Below are 12,197 nucleotides of genomic sequence, written 5' to 3'. Positions count from 1 at the left end.
ATTATATATTACATTATTTGTTAATGGCATTCTGCTGGGGTAGGAAGCTGTTCTACTGCATTCATGTGCAGGTAAATTGACTGCTGTCTTTCAATAACAGACTAAAGGCTACATCACAATATACTGCAATTAATATCTTGCATTATCTGCACTGTGAAGGTCATATGCAATGTAGCACACATGATCACCTATGTTGAAGCAAAGTGGCCCAGCTCTGTACACATCACAACGTGAGCAAGAGATTTTCACATGGTAAAGATTTGTACGACTATCATTCCCTTATCTCCCTCTTTCCCACACTCAAAAATGTTTCCATTATACTGTATAATTACAGGTCAATTTGTAACTTGTAAATTGAGTATTAGAGTTTACCTGTAGCATAATCTTGGAGCTGGCAGCAACATTTCACTGTGACTGAACTACATTACATGTGACAAATAAAAGGAATCTTGAAAGTTTTATGGCCACCTGTTTGGTGACAGGGTACCCATGTCAGCCCTCTCTGTTGACCCCTGACCCAGGCCCCCAACAATGTGTGTCCCACTGCAGGACCAGAGCCCATGTTGAGATGGAAATGGGCGTGCCTATGATGTCTCAGGGCATGTGACATTTTTGTGGCATGTGTTCTCCATAATATTGCCACGATCAAAGGATAGCAACACCCTGCCCTACAAACGGACCCTGAGGATGACCGTCCCCATCCACCCTGCAAATGTGGAAAAGCTGTCAGAGACATAATTTGCCATTATCACTGCACACACTAAGCTACCACCATCCCCAGCAGTCAAATAAAGACAAATCATTCACATTTCATTTGGTCTTCTTTATTTCCCACAAATACAAATGCAACAATTAGTATGTTTATATTGTTCCAACAATTAACATACAGTAATTCACCTATGACCGTGCACCCCCCCCTAACTGGTGTTCCAGTAATTCAAATTTCAAGATCTGCATTTCGAATATGCCGCCCCAAGTACATGTATGAGATGCATTTTGTACAAAGTCATTGACTGGTAACTGGGAAAACATGAGTATGACACACAATTCCACAGTTCTACCATGTAGAATTATCTTGGCACTTACTGCCATCTCACTGCATCCAGCTGTGCTGTGGAGATTGCTGGACCCTCCATCATCCTGATGATGGCCAGCCATGCTCACTTCAGTGTACATTTCAAATTCACACAAGAATGTAAAACTATTTAAATGGGTAACCATTTATATCATACAACCATATATACACATTTTTCATTCTGTAATTTGTTTGTATTCCTACTTGATTTAACCAGGTGAAGGTGATGAGCATTTCAACCTTAAACTTTCCACCTCTTTCAGTGAGCAGACATCTTTACAGGCAGCCACACCAGGTCCAAATGTGCTTAGCAGTTTTTCATCCCTTTATTCATTCTACATTCTGCACAGATCCTCTTTTGGTCCTTTCAAGGACATATCTGCTGAAATCAATTCAAATAACATTCAAAATATATTTTTTTTTTTAATCAGGAGTTTCTTATGAGTCAGTGCCATTACCAATATACCCTTGGAAATCATTTTCCTTTGGGGACAAATTAAAAATAAGAAAAAATGAGTGAAGTCAGTCAAACTAATGAGTGAGCTGTAGTGTAGGCTACAGAGGAAATAAACACTCCTAATCAGGGTGCGTGTGTGAGGCTTAGACAAAGATTCCCCCTGCTGGATCTTTAAGGAAGTGATCTTATTATCCAGCTCGTCCAAAAATGCTCGTCCACCGATGTCACTGTCCACTTCATGCTCCTTTCCGCCTTCCTCAGAGTGGCTGTAGTCACCGGGACCATGAGAGGCAGAGTGAAAAATTTACTGAAAATGGAAGTCCATTCTTCTAGAAGTCTGTGCGGTAAAGATGTCTATGGTCTTCTCATACCACTGAGGATTATTTCTAAGAGATTTTAGAATCTTCCTCTCAATTGCAAGGATTGCCAAGTTCCTCAATCGTTCTTGTCCTCTTGTGTTTCTTGCGTAACCTTTCACTCTTTTCAGACAAGAGGAACTCCTCTCCACTCCAGCAGATGTAACCCCAATTGTGGCAATGAGAGACATAAACCTGTACAATTCAGGCATTGCGTCGTTCAGTCCACTGGCTTTCATTGACTGTAATGTATCGCAAAGCTTAATGTTGCCACCATGGATCTCCTTGTCACTGTAAAACACCTCCAACTCTAACTTCAGTTGTACCACGTCAAAGAAACGGCCATAGTTATCTATCAGACTTGTGAATGCAGCCAAAGGAAACGATGGGAATGTGTCAAAATTTAGAAGCTCTAAGAATCTCAAACATTCAAGGTTTTGATACCTCTGACCAATCTGACTTTTAACCCTTGCATGGATGGAGTCATACAGTCGCCTATAGACTTGTCTGGGATCCTCATTACCTCGTCTACATTTACTACTCTGCATGAGCTCCGGATCCTCTGTAACACCTGATGCTCTAATGAAAATCCTCTCAAATGCCTCCTCTGACTTCAGCAACTCCACAGTGTCCATGAGCCTCTCAACACTCCTTTTACAAAATGAAACATCCATTGCTTTTGTTTGCAACACGTCAAACACAACATCTGTCTGGGAGAAAATCTGCTCACATGTAAAAAGCAAAAACATAAATTCAAAGTCTTCTAACTTTGTCTTCAGCCCTTCTGCTGTTCTTATAGACTCATCATCCATTGAGGGGTGATCGATGATGCGAGTGAATGTGTCTATCAGGCGGTCTCTGTTAAGAGCCACTGTGTTGACAATACGAGAGGTGAAGTTCCAATGTGTGGGTGAGCTTCCTGGCACTTTGGAACACCCAGACTCTTCCAGCATCATTATTCTTTTGGTTGATTGGCCAAAATAAGAGGTGAACCCACCAAGAGTAGCAAAGAAAATCTTGGCCTTGGGGATGCTTTTCAATCCTTGGCTGAGGACAAAATTAAGGTGATGTGCATAGCAATGGAAAAAGACTGCACTTGGGGCAACCACTCGCACCCTCGCTTGTAAGCCGTTAAGATCTGATGCCATAACGGCAGCGCCGTCATACGTTTGTGCAACGAGCTTCTCCACAAAGTTCAAACCAGAGTCAGACATCTCTGACTGCAGTAACTCAAAAATGGACTGGGCATCGCGTCTACTGGGCACATCACAAAATCCCAAAAAGCGCTCCTGGATTGTACCATTATCGTCTATATAACGGACAATAACAGACAACTGAGAATGACCGCTCACATCAGTTGTCTCGTCAATCTGCCATGCAAAGAAGGGAGCTGCGTCCACCTCTCCTCTGATCTCACTTTTAATTGTTGATGCAATTGCTGATATCAAATCATTCTGAATGGTCTTAGACAGGCCAGAGAACACACTAGAATTCTCAATATGCTCCGCTAATATGCTGTCGTAGCATGCTATCAAGTCCACCAGCTCCCTGTAGTTGCCCTTGTTAGCCGACCCTTGCCCGTCGTCATGCCCTCGAAAAGATTGCTCTTGCATTCCGAGATAAGCCGTCGCGTCGATGAGACGGATTAACGCATCTCTGTTTCGTCTCACTTTAACGTTGTGGTTTGCTCTCTGCAAACGCGCTCCCTCGTCAATCAAGCTGCTGGTGGGCGGCCGACCAAAAACCTTCAGCCTACTATTTGCAATGATGTGATCAATACACTTGTCATGCTTTTTCAAAGCCTTATTTAAATTGTTAACATTACAGAATCCTTGAGCAGCCCAAGTGTTAAAGTTAAGTTTAGGGTAAAGCATCAGGAGGCATGGCCAACAATACAATCGGTTAGTCGTGGGACTGCCTGTTAGCCAAGAATATCGCTCATACCAGACCTTATTCAGCTTTGAGTCTTTCAGGTGACCTCGATCGTTTTTGATCATGGTTATCTGTGGAGTTGGTCGTTCAGTAGTCTTGATCCTCACCTTGGTTGCGTAATCTAGACTATGGAATGGCTGTGACAACAAATAATCCACAAGATGTTCTTCCTCATCACTCTTTCTGTGTCTGTGCACCCTGCTCCTCTCACCATTGGGCAAGGAGGCTCCTCCCACTGAGAAGACGGAAATGATTTTCAGGTTGTCCTGGAAATAAAAGTGAAGAATATTGAGTCTCATAGCTCCACAGTAATTATGTCTTAATGCGGTCAAGGTGTTTGATTCGGGCCTGTCAAACTTTTAATTGTTAACTATCAGTGAACTTCTTGCCAAGATTGGCCAAATGATACCAAAACAGGAACACGGAAGAAATCAAGAAGATACCCAAACGTGTGTAACTCCCATTTTACACCATGGCACGGTTGTCAATAACAAACCTTTGCATGACAGTCAAGGTCAAACATGTAGACCAGTGAGCGAGGAGCGTCCTACCTTGTCTTCGAGCGTTTCAGGCTTGTCCTTCATGTGTTCGGACACGGCATTGGTTTGCTCCTGGGTCTCGTCATACTCCTCATCGACCGGCTCGTCCTTCACCTCCACCTGGAGGGGACACAGCCTGACTGTGTTAGACTTCCTGATGGTGTTACATCCCGTCTTGATGTATACACCTTTACATCATAGGGCAAAAAACACACTCCACCAGATCAGAGCAGTAAGACGACAGTAAGACCGCCCCAGAAACTAACTCCTACTGAGCCCTCCTCCTCCTACCACTCAGCAGTTTGTAATGGATGGCGCTAGAGAACGGCCATGGCCTCCATGTAATTCCCACCCTGGCGAGGAGCGTTGTACCTTGTCCTCTATCGTTTCAGGCTTGTCTTTCACGTGTTCGGACACAGCGTTGGCAGGAGCCAGGGTCTTGTCATACTCTTCATAGACTGGCTCGTCCTTCACCTCCACCTGGAAGGATACAGCCTTTGTTAGACACTGAGCCCTCCTCCTCAGCAGTCTGTGATGGACAGCACTGGAGAGCAGGTCTCTTACCCTCTCCTGTTCGCCTCGCCGTCTTTTTTTCATCCTGATCTTCAACACTCCGGAGTTGTCGATGAAAGGGAGGGTGAGTGCTGCAGTGAAATTGTGACAGGGAATGTTCGTATTAAAAAATCAGGTGCTCTTCAAAGGAAGGATAGATTACCAATGAGAGGAGAGACTGGCTGGGTGGAGCTGTCGGCAGCCGTCGAAAGGGGTGTCCTGAGGCACACTGATAATATTAAAAATCCTTTATTGGAGAATAAAGGACAGCTCCACCCAGCCAGTCTCTCCTCTCATTGGTACTCCGGGGTTGTCTTTGGCTGCAGGCCCTGTAGCAAGGTGACAACGAACTTACTGGACTGGTAAAACCTAAAAATGCCTTCAGATGATAAGAAATGTATTATCATGTACCAAGTAGTCTCGCATAACCAGACCCATCTCCACCCTTAATTTTAGCGCTGTGCCAGCGCTGGAGAAAGGACATCGAAGCATTCATGTAAACAACGATAACAGAAGGCAGCACACTATAGCGCTTTAAGCATGTGGAAAGGTGCTAAATACAATATATTATTATTACATTAAATTGATATGTGAGGCTCATGTATTGTCAGTAGAGTTCATTCTATTCAATCTTATTCATTTCAGTGTTATTACCCAAATTCACAATCGAGGACTTGGAATCAGTGCTGTCTTCTTGGACAATTGTCCTCTCGTCTTCCTCCTCCTCCTCCTCCTCCTCCGGGTCAGTCTGTTCATCTGTGCCCGTATCCATATTCTCAGCCATGTCAACCTTCATATCCAAAGAGCAGAAAGTGCTCCCTTCATGGACAGAACTGAACAATGGCGTCCTCTTCACAACCCCCTCATCCATCTCTTCATCTTTCTGCTCCATGTAGTCGACCTCCACTTTGATGTTGTTTACCTGTGACGCAACTGTTTTGCAATGTTCTTCTGTCACTTCTTTTGGAACGTCCTTGATGAGCTGCGCAACACAACAATACATTTGATTACTGAGAGGCAGTATAATCTAGTAAATGTTGCATGATACCTAATGATCTTGGCCGAAGCATGTTTAAGGTATGCTGAATTCACTAAGACACACATTGTTTGCAACAACCAGTGATCCCACAATTGTACACTTCAAGGCTAAGTCACTGGCACTAGCAATGGACAAGGAGGAAAATCAGAGGTCGTATTCACCAAGAAAGGCACTATTCTAATGTAAATAAACATCATGTGGGTCTCAGTGTCACACATGACAATACTTTATGTACTGTAGGACAATATTTTCAAACAAAGCTACTGTAAGGGTAAAAATTAGTTCTGTACGACGTTACAATGAGAAGACAAGGGGTTGGGTGGGGTCACAGATAGGTTTGGAGGATGTGGAGGATGTGTGTGTGTTTGGAATGGGGGGCTAAGTGCCTTGGTAAGCTGGTTATCTTTACAACCAGGGTGGTATGGAAAGGGCAGCCCAATGATCTGTGTCCTGGGAACTTTACAACATATACCTGGGACTGGGAGGGTCCATCTATGTCTAGGTTTTAAGTCTTTTATTACATCCAGATTTATGGACAGGAAAGAGGGAGTTGCACATCTTCTGGTTAAAGTGTGAGACACAGGGTGCGTTAAGTAGCTGAGCGCTCACTCTTAGAATGCTCACTTTGAGCGCTGAGCAGTTTTTGAAACCACTTAACGGTCTGCTCTAACCGAGCGCTGAGTTGCTAGGAGATGAGAACTTTTCACCTGTTGTCAATCATGTGTGATTAGCGAGCAGCGTCCCAACGATTCCCAAGCCAAAACGCGCCCCTTGTTTGTTTTTTTTGCTCAGGTGACGATGATGATTATGACATGGTGTTTGGCTCAAACAGATTAGTTCAAAACTGCTCACTTGAGCTCTGAGCAGATCAGTCTGAGCGTAACTGAGCAACCCGTTAAGTGAATTCTGATCACTGAGCACTGACTGAGCGCTCAGCTACTTAACGCACCCACAGATTGCACTGGGCGCTCTCTCAACTGACCAGCCTTGCTGCAGGTTGCTTGACAAGAAGCTACACTCGAGTGTTTGTAACAATCCTTGGATGAATAAACTCAGGTAACTCAGTTGAACTGTTTTGCTTCTTAACCCATATTGAACGAGAAATTCTCCAACACTACACGTGAAAAATACACATTAAGGTTAAGGAGCCACATATTACCGGAGCTGCTGAATCAACGTGTGAAGATTCTCCAACACCATCACTGGTACTGTTCGATATGGATTCAAATTCCTGGAAGTAGAAAGATATATTACAGCTGCACTTCAGATTTGATTGACAGAACCTACAATATAAGCAATGTCAGTATCTCTCATGTGATGAGCATCCTGACCCAAACGGGTAAAGGGCACACCATAATAAGACCAGACCTGGATTTGAGTCATGTAAGCAGGTAGAACATGGCATGGCAAATGTGATCCTCACTACTGTATCAGTCACATTGAATTCTGCAGCACTTCTGCTTGTAATGATCACCTTTGAATCAGACGAGTCTGAGGTGTCGCTGTCAATGAATTGCTGAGCTGTGAAATACAAGATCAGACATGAGAAGATTTTGAATTAATCTGAACAATAGACCAATTTACTTGAGATACTAATCAATTTAAGAGGATATTCTTGTTTGGTTATTAATTTCAGAAATACTTACAATAGGTAAGAAAATCTTCAGCCCTACAAATGTACACTGTGATGCGTTGGTATCCCTTCCCCACTGTGTCCTTGTAGTTTTGCAGAGTGAAGGGTGTTTCTGTACCTGGTATAATATTAGTTATCTTTGTTCCATCAGGGTAGAGCAGGAATAAGGGACAACCTTGTAAATCTTTGTGAAAGTCACTCATTTTTTCGCACGCAGCTTTGTGCAATTGCTCTGCATCCCACCATGCTTGCACTTCAAGGGGTAGTACCGTTCCTCTGACAGGTTTCTGCACTCCATACATCATCTGCATAATGCCTACTGAGATCTACAGAGAAGCATAGAGGTAGGAACTGTGAACAGGTTCATTGACACACTACAAACAGCCTACATGACAGAATGGACTATCTAAAATTATGAGCCTACATCAGCAAAGAGAAGTTACCTTCACATGTCTTTCTCTCATTGGTACTTTTTTCTTGATGATGGTCAAGCATGATGGTCTCTCCTTCTCTTTTGAAATCCGGAAATTCCGGAATGAAGCCGGTGCCCTTTTTCCTGTGCTTCCTGTTTCAAACAGAATCAATCAAACATCATTAAGACAGTGCATAGACACTGTGCTCTGCTGATCCTGTTGTTCAGTATTCTGATCTATAATCATACAGTATGGAATGTGGATAGCCTAAGCCTAATTAAAAAAAGAAGTCATCTTTGAAACGTTACCTTCACTTGAGCCAGGCTCATCATCATCATACAAAAATGTTATGTTCTTGCCACACGAACTGCAGAATGCCGTTTCAGAATACAGATTGGATCCACAAAAAGGACAATACATTATCTGTAATAAAACAAATTAAGAATCATTAGCCTAGTGCCCAGAATGTGGACCTCTCTAGGGGGTGTCTACTCACGGGAACCACTAGACATGGATGGTATAGCACTAAGTGGCGTGGCAACCCAGGGCCATCGCTCCAAAAAATGGCCATCAAGGGCGGCCTACACATCACAGTTGCCAGGGCCATCGCTCCCCCAAAATGGCTGCCGGGGGTGGCCTACATCACAAAATGGACCCCGATCTCAGGTTGGGAGCTGAGTGAATACACCTGGGACCTGAGCTGACTGTCCTGGGTCAGACAATCAGCCAGGTCCCCTAACAAAGGGCTCAGAAGATGCCTGGAGATGCGTGGGGAGACGCAGCCTCAAATATGACTTGTTTTGTTTGCAACCATTTGTCTGCAGAAAAGCTAAGATAAGTTTAGGGGGCCAATCACAGGCCAAACTGCAACCGCCTCCCTGGTCACTGTGTGTGCTGCTAATATTTTGAGCGTTCCTTGTCCTCTGGGTTGCCACAGATGAAGATTTATTTGTCACATGTAAAAGTAAAGTGTACAGTATACAGTGAAATGTTGCTGCCAGCCCTGTGATGTGCTCTAAAGATTAGAAATACACAATTTAGTAGAATTCTATGGACATGATAAAAATGGAACAATGATAAGATGAATGTATTGCTTATCAATGTGCTCTGCATCCGTCTTCACCATGGCCAAGTACATACCTTATATTTGGACAAGCATTGACCTGTGTCAATCCATCATTGAACCAAGTGCAAAGCATTAGTAGAGATAGGGAGCTGGAATTTGTAACAAAATTTGCAAAGTCAGCAAAGTTAGCAAAGTTCACGCTCTCGAGTGCTGATTAAACTAGGTAAAGCAAAACGCACAGCCATACTGGTAATTGATCACAAAAGACCAACCTTATATCGTAACCCAAACTCGTTTAATCCACTTCATTTTGGAATCAACTTTAAACAAATACTCAAGATCTCCGTTTTACATGTTCATTGATGCTGCCAGTAGCTAGATAGCTGAAGTGGGTAGCGTACGGTGGCCCTGAAGTATCACAACGCAACAAAAAAAGTGAAAACGCATCAAAAAAAAAAAAAGTGACAACGCATCAAAAAGGGCCCTGAAGTGTCACAACACAACACTTTAAAAAAGTGACAACCCATCAAAAAAAGTGACAACGCATCAAAAAAGGTGACAATGCATCAAAAAAAGTGACAACGCATCAAAAAAAGTGACAACGCATTAAAAAATGTGACAACGCAACACAAAAGGTGACAACGCAACACAAATCGGCCACAACACAACACAAATCGCCACAACACAAATAGGCCACAACACAAACCGGCCAAAACACAACACAAATCGGCCAAAACACAACACAAACCGGCCACAAAACACAAACCGGCCACAACACAACACAAACCGGCCACAACACAACACAAACCGGCCACAACACAACACAAACCGGCCACAACACAAATCGGCCACAACACAACACAAATCGGCCACAACACAAATCGGCCACAACACAAACCGGCCACTACACAACACAAATCGGCCACAACACAAACCGGCCACAACACAACACAAACCGGCCACAACACCACGGAAGTGAGCCACAACACAACGGAAGTGAGCCACAACTGGGGGGGCGGAGTCCTGCCATCACGCCACTATCCACGCCACAAACCCGACAACTCGGCCCCTGAGTGGGCTAGAGACACGGTTTTCCCCGGTGGGTGCAGGAAGGTGGCCCAGAGAGAGCTACACTGTTCCTGACTGGCTCTGACCCGAGGGGGCGGAGCCTGGCCAGCACGCCACTATCCACGCCACGACCCCACAACTCGGCCTCAGAGTGGGCTAGAGACACATGGGCTTTGCCAGTGGGTGGCCCGGTGAGTGGTACGCTGTCCCTGAATGGTTTTGACCTGAGGGGGCGGAGTCTCGCCACCACGCCACGAACCCCACAACTCGGACCCTGAGTGGGCTAGAGACACACGGCCTTCACTAATGGGTGCAGAGGGTGGCCCAGAGAGGGCTACATTGTCCGCGGCTGACTCTAACTTGAGGGGGCGGAGTCTCGCCATCACACCACTATCCACGCCACAACCCCACAACTCGGCCTCAGAGTGGACTAGAGACACACGGTCTTTGCCAGTGGGTGGCCCTGTGAGTGGTACGCTGTCCCTGAATGGTTTTGACCTGAGGGGGTGGAGTCTCGCCACCACACCACCTTCCATGCCACAACCCCTGACTATTATGAGTAATAATCTTATTTTACTATTGTTATGGCACTGCATCTAGTTTTAGGAAATTCTGCTTTAAAAACCTAACCAACCTCTAACCCTGACCCTTGCTAGAATATGTTTAACAATACACATTTGCAGAGCTAGAACAATCGCTACAGTAATCTTTTTTCGCTACTACTTTATACTGGTGCAGGCACAGTTTAAAGGTTCCATTCATCTGGTTGACTTGATTAACATTAGTGCCCTTCTCTGTCCCGTGGTCGCATCCCGCTCGCTCACGCCAGACAACAGTCCTTTGCCGGTCCATTCACTTTGCCATCAAAATAAATTTGTGTCGGCATATTTAGGAGAGGCGCTCATATTTACAAGTGTCAGATAAACATGAAACTTCACTTACCTAAGCAAAGAGGTCTATTTTAACAAATGCTGGGGTTTGAAGCCTCGGTGCTACCATTAAATAACTTATTTAGACGCGTTCTGTCCGAGTGAAATTCAAAGCACCGCCACCACCACAGAAGAAGACTACCTCGGAAAAATAATTTCACTCGTTACTACATTCGTGTCACTACATTAGTACTAGCTAAATCACGCTAGTTACAGCTAGCTACAGGTAATAGCCTAAGTACCTGAATATTAAAATATAAAGACCATGCTTATTTATGATCACATAGCGATAGTAACTAGCGAACGTCTCACTTACTTATGAAAAAGGACAAAGAACTTTCTTTCCTCTTCCTCATTAGCCTCGTCACATTTGCTTTTCTCCGCCAGAAATAATAGTGGGCCCGTTGTCAACATCCGTTGCTGCTAACTTCCGTTATGCTTTTCTCCTCCTTCTTCTTCTTCTTCTTCTTCTGTGGGGCTTAACGGCGGTTGGCATCCTAAAAGTTGCATTACCGCCACCTACTGGAGCTAAAAACATCTACAGAATCCGGTCCCTCAGACTCTCCCCATCAGGCCGATTTCTTTTAGAAACCCAAGCCCCCAGGATTCGAAATCTAAAGTGAAGGCCTATTGAACCGCGCCATCATGGCTAGATTTGTAGTCATTTGGCTATTTCCGGTGACTTTTGTACTTGCGCAGTTGAGCTTTTCTGTCCGACGCACGTCCACGAAAAAGTTCACGTTTATGTGAAATGTAGACGCACGTTCCCGGCTCTCTCTCCACTCTCTCACCGCCCAGGCCACACCAACTGCGTGACTGCGTTGAACGTATCGCAACCGCCCTCTCTACTTGAACGCAGCATACGTCACTATTTGAATGCAGCTGTGCGCGCAGGACGAGACAGCGCCGCCGGTAACCCCATAAAGAAGAAGAAGAAGAAGGACGAGACAGCAATGCCCAATATTGAGGAGAGCTTGATTATTGCGGTCTCTGGGCATCGCTGTATTTATGACAGCAGCTGTGATGCCTATCGCAATTTAAACATGAAAAATGCGGCGTGGAGGCAAGTGGCCACAACTGTAGGTCTTCCAGGTAAGCTAGCTTCAGTTTTCGTGAATCTATTCTGGCTAGCTAACGT

The 12,197-nt window shown here is 44.6% G+C and overlaps 2 long non-coding RNA genes across 2 annotated transcripts; both read right to left on the bottom strand.

Moving 5' to 3' along the window:
* Positions 1–917: 917 nt before the first annotated feature.
* Positions 918–4,840, bottom strand: LOC311323268. The gene is made up of 3 exons (XR_014630950.1): positions 4,732–4,840; positions 4,372–4,479; positions 918–4,086 (listed from the first exon to the last, which is right to left on the bottom strand). It is a non-coding gene; the product is annotated as an uncharacterized lncRNA (long non-coding RNA).
* Positions 4,841–4,922: 82 nt separating this feature from the next.
* On the bottom strand, positions 4,923–8,417 carry LOC311323267. Its single transcript, XR_014630949.1, has 7 exons — positions 8,305–8,417; positions 8,027–8,148; positions 7,597–7,909; positions 7,425–7,471; positions 7,110–7,181; positions 5,566–5,893; positions 4,923–5,003 (listed from the first exon to the last, which is right to left on the bottom strand). It is a non-coding gene; the product is annotated as an uncharacterized lncRNA (long non-coding RNA).
* Between the last annotated feature and the right edge of the window lie 3,780 nt (positions 8,418–12,197).

The sequence above is a fragment of the Borostomias antarcticus genome (genome assembly GCF_949987555.1).
Source record: "Borostomias antarcticus genome assembly, chromosome: 21".
Classification (NCBI taxonomy): Eukaryota; Metazoa; Chordata; class Actinopteri; order Stomiiformes; family Stomiidae; genus Borostomias; species Borostomias antarcticus.
The sequence above is the reverse complement of the archived record's forward strand: the minus strand, read 5'-3'. Positions and strand labels throughout refer to the sequence as shown.